Consider the following 8,940-nt stretch of genomic DNA (forward strand, 5'->3'; position numbering starts at 1 on the left):
CAGGATAGCCGCCATACATCTGATTAATCTATCATCAACACGGACCCTTGCTCAACTTCAATTCAGGCAAACACAAGCAAATCGTTACCCTTATTCCTAAGGCGCACAGACCCTTGCTCAATTTCTCCCGAAATCCCTAAATTCTACCAATTTTCCAATTGTATAGAAAATAGTACGACAAACTATTGCAATAGAAAGTATCAATTAAAACAGAGGAGAAATTCAAGAACAAAAATAGAAATCATAATCATAAATGAAACTTGGTTCAAAATATAGTTTAAAGGAAAACTAGATCATTCACCATAACACTAAGGAGTTTAGCCTGACATGACCATTAAAAAGAAATTAAAAGAAGTACAAGAAAAACCTAAAATATTGAATCCTGTGTCACACCGTTTCTGCACTTCTCCCAATTCTCGTTCTATTCACGTACTGGTACCCCTTCTAATTCACCCAATTCCTATATATATATATATATATATATATTGCAGCCGCCACCCTTTCTCCCTTCTGTTCTTCCATCACGTGACCACAAATAAGGTTAAATAAAACCTATCAACTGCGCCACGTGTCACGTTTCCATTGGACAAAGCTTTAAGTGGTGGAGTCTTGTGTTTTGGGTACACGGTCTTATAGCGGACCTCCAGCGTGAATGAGCCATGTGGCAGGGACGACACAACAACCATTGATTCCTTGGAGGTGCACCATAATTTCCATGTATCATGAGCACTGAATTAGCTTCCCTTTATTAATCCGAAAATCCTAATAAAATATAAATAAAAATGATAAAAATTATAGAAAAATACTAAAAACACATAAAAATAATAAAATGCATGAAATAATCCTAAAGTGCCCTAAAATGACTAAAATATCATAAATAATATATTGAAATGCATAAAAATAAGCTAGAAAAATAACTTAAACACCCGGGTCATCAGAATGCGATTTCCTGCATACTTCTTCTTCTCAAAAGGCAAGATGTCCTCGACATCCTCCTCACCATCGGACCCTGATTCCTCAGCAGCAACAAGAACCTTCTTCTTTCTGGTACTATTGGTTTTAACCTCCTTTTGCTTACCTTTTCCCTTCACATCAACCGACTTAGACTTGGAAGTCGCTGAAGTTGTCTTGGACTTCTTCTTTGGAGTAGGAGATTCTTCAACATCATGAACCCTTCTTTTTCTCTTGATCCTGGCAGCAACACAATCAGGAAGAAAGACATTTAAAGGAACATCATCAGAATCATCATCGGAGATGTTCTGAACAGAGGCAAGAGCCTGACTTGATTCCTTAACCTGAGAGTCATCAATGGACACATGCACTGGTTCATCCTCTTTTGAAGGGGAAGAGGAACCATGAGATTGAGTGGGTACACCTGAATCTTCGTGAGCAGAGGATTCCTTTTCAGAAATTTCTTGATCATGGATGTCTTCAGGAACAGACGTCTCAACATCGGGCACAACATCTGGATTGGAGTCAGTAGGAGAATTTTTGGCAGAAATCTCCTCATCAGTAGAAACATCCTCACACGAAGGAACAATCGAGGGAGCCTTATTGCCAGCCTTGGATTTGTAAACCTTTCTTGCAGGAGTTCTGGTCTTCTTCTTTCCAGAATCTTTCTTTGATTTGGAAGAATCACTCTTGAGACCCATGCATTTCACACCAAGTGGAGTTCTTTCAATCTTGGCCTTGACTGAATCCTTCTTTCCTGATGCTTGAGACATGATGAGATGAGAACAAAAACAGATTGAACACAGAGAATGTAAGAACATTTGGGAATGAATGAGAATGAGAATTGTAAACACAAGAATCACAAGCGGTTGAGATGAGACAATTTGCCCGTTGGAGGTGGTTATATAACAGTTGGGCAATGAAGCAAACCTCTCTCTGCTGATGTCACAACGACAGTTAATGATGATTAAAGTAAAACTAGCCGTTAACACCTTTAGGAGCGTTAATTGCTATGCTCCTTCAAAGAGGCAAAACCCAAGATTTTCTCTTAATTTGTCAAACGTACTTGCATCAAGGGGTTTTGTAAAAATGTCAGCCAATTGCTTCTCAGTGGTAACATGGTCCAAAGTGACAATTTTATCCTCCACCAAATCCCTGATAAAGTGGTGTCTTATGTCAATGTGCTTGGTTCTGCTATGCTGTATTGGATTTTTGGAAATATTAATTCCACTGAGATTATCACAATACAATGTCATGACATCCTGCTCCACATCATACTCCTTGAGCATTTGCTTCATCCACCTGAGTTGTGTGCAACTACTTCCAGCAGAAATGTACTCAGCTTCCGCAGTTGATAAAGATACACAATTCTACTTCTTACTGAATCATGAGATCAAGTTATTTCCTAAGAAGAAACACCCTTCTGATGTGCTTTTCTTATCATCTGCACTACCTGCCCAATCTGCATCACAATAGCCAACTAGAGAAGAGTTTGTATCATGAGTATAGAGAATACCATAGTCACTTGTAGCATTTATGTACTTGATGATCCTCTTTACTTGCAGTAGATGGCTTGTCTTAGGAGCAGCTTGATATCTAGCACACACACCAACAACAAAAGTGATATCTGGTATGCTAGCAGTAAGATACAATAAACTTCCTATCATGCTCCTGTAGAGACTTTGATCAACATCTTCCCCCTGCTCATCTTTGGTTAATTTAATATGAGTTGCAGCTGGAGTTCTTTTGTGACCAGCCTTCTCTAAACCAAACTTCTTGACTAAGCCTTTAGCATACTTGCTCTGTGAAATGAACATGGAATCCTCAATTTGCTTGAATTGCAGTCCTAGAAAATAGCTCAACTCACCAACTAAGCTCATCTCAAACTCAGATTTCATTTGTTGGATGAAATGTTCCACCATCGTGTTCGACATTCCTCCAAAGACTATATCATCCACATAGATTTGTGCTATCATGAGCTTCCCTTTATCATTCTTCAAAAATAAAGTCTTGTCAATTCCACCCTTGCAGTAGCCATTGCTAACAAGAAGCTCAGTGAGTCTCTCATACCAAGCCGTAGGTGCTTGTTTCAACCCATACAATGCCTTCCTTAGTTTGTACACATGATCTGGATGATGTGGATCTATGAATCCTTTAGGTTGCTCAACATAAACTTCCTCACTCAAGTATCCATTCAGAAAAGCACTCTTAACATCCATCTGATAGAGTCTGAACCTCAGAAGACATGCAACTCCCAACAACAGTCTTATAGATTCCAATCTAGCTACTGGAGCGAAGGTCTCATCAAAGTCAATTCCCTCTATCTGTGTATATCCTTGAGAAACCAGTCTTGCTTTGTTTCTGGTGACAATCCCATTTTCATCAGACTTGTTTTTGAAGATCCATTTGGTACCATTGAAGTTTACTCCTTCTGGTCTTAGTACTAAATCCCAAACTTCATTTCTCCTGAACTGATCAAGAGCTTCCTTGACATTACTGGGTTCTATTTTAGAGATGTAGCATCCATGTGCAATGAGACTTCTGGATCTGGTTGTCACTCCTTCCTGAAGATCACCAATAATGTTTTCTTGAGGATGGATCTTATGAATCCTGATGGATGAGGCTTTGTTTTGTGTGGACAACTTGTCTTCTTGTTCATCAGCACTTGTCTCTGAGTCATCATCTTCACTCAGATTGAACTCCTTCCTTGTACTTGGCTCATCATCTACAGTCACATTCGCTGATTCCATCATGTTTTCTGTGCGAGAGTTAAATACCCTATAAGATTTTCTATTTGTTGAGTACCCCATGAATATTCCTTCATCACCCTTTGAACAAGCGGCAAAACGTGGCGAGGCGATGCCCAAAAAAAGGAAAAGAGGCGATCAAAAGAAGACAAAAGGATTGCAAAGTGTTGTCCTTCAAAATAATAATAATAATAAATTGTTATTACATATCTAATCTAAGAGATATTAGTGTTTTTGTCTTGCTCCACATCTTCATCGCCCAGGAAATGCTCGGCTACAAAGCTCGGAGGATCCTCGGGATCAACCAACCCGGCAAAGGTGACCTTCTTGAATGCCCCCATGGGGCTAAGATCCAGCTGGGAGTGGAGGTGCTGAATTTGAGCCTTGGCAAGAAAGAAGCCGCGACCACGTTCAAAGACGGCAGTTGTCGCCACCTCTGATCTCAGTTTCTCTTCAAGGGCTGCTGCGTCAGATTGAGCTTGGTTTTTTGTGGTGACCAAAGCCTCGTCTTTCTTAACCAATTCCGCACGGAAGGTCTCAAGTTCCGCACTCAGGGAGGAAATGGTTTGGTCTTTGGAGACGAGCAAGTCTTCCATTGAGTCGGACTCCAGTTGCGCTTCTTGCTTGCATTTCTCCAATGTGTTCTCCAGATCCGAGATCTTCTTGTTTCGGAATTCCAGACTAATCTCAGACTGCTTGATTTGCTCAACCAAGGCGGCCTCTTGAGAAGCTAGCTTGGCCAGGAGTACCTTGCGCTCCTCAACAGATTTAGAGTTAAGGGCGTGATGGCGGGCCACCTCTTGCTGCAAAACTTCGGAATCTTTGATGACCCCCTTGTAACGGAGGAAGGCTTGAAGCAATGTCGCCAAAGCACCCTCAGACATTCTGTCTAGGCCTTGCCTTTGAACCACATCATCCATTCTCGCAGCTTGCGCCGGCGTGAAGGAAAGGGTAATTGGCATTCCCGGGAACCAGGGGTTGGAGTGGCTTGTGACCTGAGGGCGGCGGCTGCGCTGGACCCGCGGATGGGTTTGAGCTTTGCCCGGCGAGCGGCAGGGAAACAGTCCCGCCGGCGGAGGCCCTGCTAACCGACTTGCCCCGTACATCAGATGAAGGAGCCGGAACTGTCTTGGAAGGTCCGCCGGGCTAGCTGGAGGCGGAAGTCGGAACATTACCCCCGCAAGTGGGAGAAACGGTGGTTCAGCTGTGTTGCCTCTTGGGAGACGGTTGAGAGGCCTCTTTGTCAGGACTCTGAGACGCCTATTTCCTAACCTCGCCCCCTAACTGAGATAGGGACGGGGTCTTGTCGCCTTTCAAGTTAACACGAGGGCGAAATGGGTCGTCTTTCTTCTTCTCGAAAGCATCCAAGAGGTCTGCACTGGTAAAATTCATTTTCCCTGAATAAATTAGCAACAAAGAAAAGTCAGGATTAAAGAGATTATAAAATGGGTGAAGGGCAAGGAACAAATCGTGGAAAGGACGGGAAACCTAAATAGGTGGGGGTTGTGAAATCTTGGCTTTCCAATCACTCGGGCGCAGTCTAGGACCGAGAGCCTGGCCAAGAAGCTGATAATAATCTTGTCTTCGGGAGTTAGAGAACCCTCGGGCGGGTCGACTATCTGGAACGCCTCCTTGGTCCAGTACAAAGGGAAGCGGGCAGTGTCGTCCCTTAAAGTGAAGACTTCGGGATACTCGTGGGACACCACAATTTTGAAATACCCGCGGGCGAGGTCATCCGTAACGGTAGCCAAAAAGGGGTTGAAGCGCTGGCGGTTGGGTCTGGCTACCAGGGAGACCCAGCTGCGAGGGGGCGATGACTGGATGGCCACACCATAGAAGTAAAAGAAATGAGAGGGTTCTGGCACTTGCTGGATTGCGTCGCAGAGGATTTCGAAGCACCGCAGGAAGGCCCAACTGTTAGGGTGAAGTTGGGAAGGGGCGACATTTACGCTGCGCAGCACGGAGCAGATAAAGGGGGAAAGGGGAAACTGGATCCCCAAACTGGTGAACATGTACTCGTGCACATAGAAAAAATGAGGGTCTTTCACGTCACGGTGAGGGCGGCGAAGCCAAGGGCGCTCGGAAGCCGAGCAGCCGCCGTAGTGAAGGATGTTGTCAAGGGACTTCTCGTGGCAAAAACCACCGGACCTCGATGAGAGGTCACAAACTGATTTTCACTGCTCAAAGGAAGATGACTGGTTATGAGTTATTCCAGCCGGAAGACCCCTAAGGGCGGGGGGTGGTAAAGATTCCCAAGTCTTAAGTCGGAAGGAGGTAGTGTCCTCCTCGTCGAGGGGGATTCCCCCAGGAGGGGGAAGGTCGACCGGAGGAACGAATCGTGGAGGGGTAGCGGCGGTAGCGCCACGGGAGGAGCTCCTGGTTTGGCGTCTTGATGCCATTTGGGGAAATCGTAAAGTTTGGGGTGAAAAGGAAGAAATCAAAACTACTTTTGAGGTTCTAGAGACTCACCGGAGTGGGGGAAGGCACGAGGAGCGTCGTCGGTACCAGAGTAGTAATTTGGCGAAGGGCCTTTTTGAGCGAAGAGGGTGGCTAGGAGTTCAGGTTGTAAAAGGAGCGACGGATGAGGAAATAACGTCTTTATAGGAAGGGGGTGGTCGACTGTTCCATCCATGAACATTGAGATGATGTATAGTACCTAGAGCGTAAGGAACGTGATGTGAGATTCCTAGAGAGAGTGAGAGCGTAACCGCTTTAGAGAGAGAAAGTAACTGAATTTCAATCTTGTTATTTCTCCAATGAGCCAAGATTCCTTTACAATTGGTATTCATCCCTTATTTATAGAGGTGGAGTTGGGCTTGACGCCTTTAACCCTTCCTAATGGGCCGGTTGGGCCTCTGGGAGGAGGCCCAAGTCCCAGGTCCGCTCGTCGCCCTAAGCTGGCGGTCCTGGGCGAGGGACCCTGGGGTCTCGCCCAGTCCACAAGTCCACAAGACACCGAGCTCGAAGCATGAGAGATAAGTGTGTCTTTAAGTAGAAAAACTAGGGCGACGGCCGTGAGAAGCTAATTATTGCAAAAACTTGAGGTCTAACAACAAAGAGTAATGGACAACAAGGCTTGGTGGTTAAAACTTTAAAAATTAACAATTTGAACTTCTTGCTATGTTCCCCTGGCGGCTCGAGTTCACAAGTGGGCTTGTGGTAATGGCGCTTGGTTTGCTTGCCTTGTCACGGTTACGCACGTGCCCTAAATCGTGATATTTTGACATGTGTTAAGCCTGTGCCACGCGTAGCGCCCCTGAGTGGTGCAAAGGTCAACAAATCTGTGGTATCTCAACTGCTATCTTTGAAACGTCTCTTCAAATCATAGTAAAACCTGCCAATTTGAATTCGAACCAATAAGCTTCAAATGCGTTGCCCCTGTTTCCCGAAATCTGCGCCACACTCCCTTGAGTAATCATTCCACCTCTGCCATCATGGGGCACGATTTCCAAACCGTTTCTCATCCCAACTTTTAAATTCTCCCTCACCCCTCATTCACCACTTCTGGAATCCTTACAATCTGCTAAAGTTGACAACCTTGCGCCCTTTCCCCTTTTCGGATATTCTTCCCTTTAGCATAAATGACTTCCCAACTCCGCACCAAAGGATCCTCCCGATCCCGCAGCGCCGCTCCCGCATCTCCTCCTTTGGTTAGCCATCCTCCCCCCGGAGGACTTCCCCGTATTGAGAGTGAAATCAACGCCTTCTAGCACCGGGTTTTCGCCACTCTGCCCCAGTCCACGGACAAAACCCCCACCCAAGGAGCCATCTGTCAACCCTCTGAGCAGTCTTCTAACGAGTCCGTTACTGAGACAGCCCGCCAGGCAGGTGGGCTTTGCCACGAGAAGTCCCTCGAAGATGTTCTCGTCACCGGGCGATGCATAAGCATCCGCCGGCCCTAGCAACATCGCACTGTTGAACAAGGCGTGGAAAACCCCACTTCTTCTACGTCTACGAGTACTTTTTCCTCGACCTGGGGATCAAACTACCCTTCTCCCCCTTCCTTCGCCAAGTGATGAGGGAAATTAACGTGGCTCCAAGCCAGCTCCATCAGAACGTTTGGGCCTTCATTCGGTGTTTCGAGATTCTCTGCAACGTCGTTGGTCTTGAAGCGAAGACTGCCCACCTCTTCTATTTCTACGTCGTTGAGCCAAAATCTCTGAAGACCCTGACCCATGGGTGGATCTCTTTGAAGTCTCGTATGGGCCGGCAGCGCCTCTTTCCTTACAAGAGCAACGTCAAGAAGGGACCTGGGCGCCGGTACTTCCGCATTATCGAGCATCCCACTTACCCTGAAGCTTTCACCCTTCGAGACGGGACTGCTCTGTTCCCTTTCTACTGGACCAAGAGCCCTCGCGACGTTCCGTTGCCATCAGATGCGTCGCTGAGTGATGACGATAAAATCATTCTTGGCTTTTTCGCTGGGCTCCCCATCCTCGAGTGCTCACAATTGCTTGAAGCCGCTCGCAAAAACACCCTCCACTCATTCCTAGGAGGAATGAACTTTACTGAAGCCGCACTGAAGCACGCCCTTGCTGCTAAAGCGTTTGAGTTCCCTCTCCTTTTTAACACTAACGGGATCAAGAGGAAACACGCTGCCGCAGGTGTTTATGCCGAGACCGTCGCTTCCCCTTCAAAGAAGCGGACCAGAGGATCCACCTCGGTTGATCCTACGCTTAGATCTTCGATCGATATTGTTCCTTCTGAAATTGTCGGGAAAGCCCCAAATGTTGCTGCTCCTGGGTCTGGCGAGTTAGTACCAGACACCGTCCTTCTGCTGGAGATCGACGAGCTGGCACTGAGGCCTACCGATGACGCTGCTCAACCCTCCCCCACAAGATAATCCCAAAAATCCAAAGGGGGCGACCCTGGCACAGACGGAAAGTTTAGGGTCGTGATTCCTTCGCCCCAAAAGTTGAAAAAGAAAAAGGTCAAGAGAGCCAAGGCCGCCAAAACCAGTGAAACATCTGCTCCCTGCCAAGGCATGGTGGGCGAGGATGAGCCCAACCCCAAGGGCGAGGAGGGACCCTCGCCCCTTCCCAAGGAGACTCTTGCTGGTCAAAGTGCTCCTGAGGGCGCTGCTTCTGATTTCCCTCAATCCCAACAGGCTGGGGCTAGCTCACCCGGGGCCTCCCCAGTCCACACAGCGAGTCGCAGTGATGAGGATCAAGCTCCTGCCGCCTCACCTTCCCGCCGCCCCTCTTTCCCCGCCGTTAGTGATCCGAACGCTATCGAGAAAGAG

This window comes from Lotus japonicus, chromosome 6 (assembly GCF_012489685.1).
Source record: "Lotus japonicus ecotype B-129 chromosome 6, LjGifu_v1.2".
Classification (NCBI taxonomy): Eukaryota; Viridiplantae; Streptophyta; class Magnoliopsida; order Fabales; family Fabaceae; genus Lotus; species Lotus japonicus.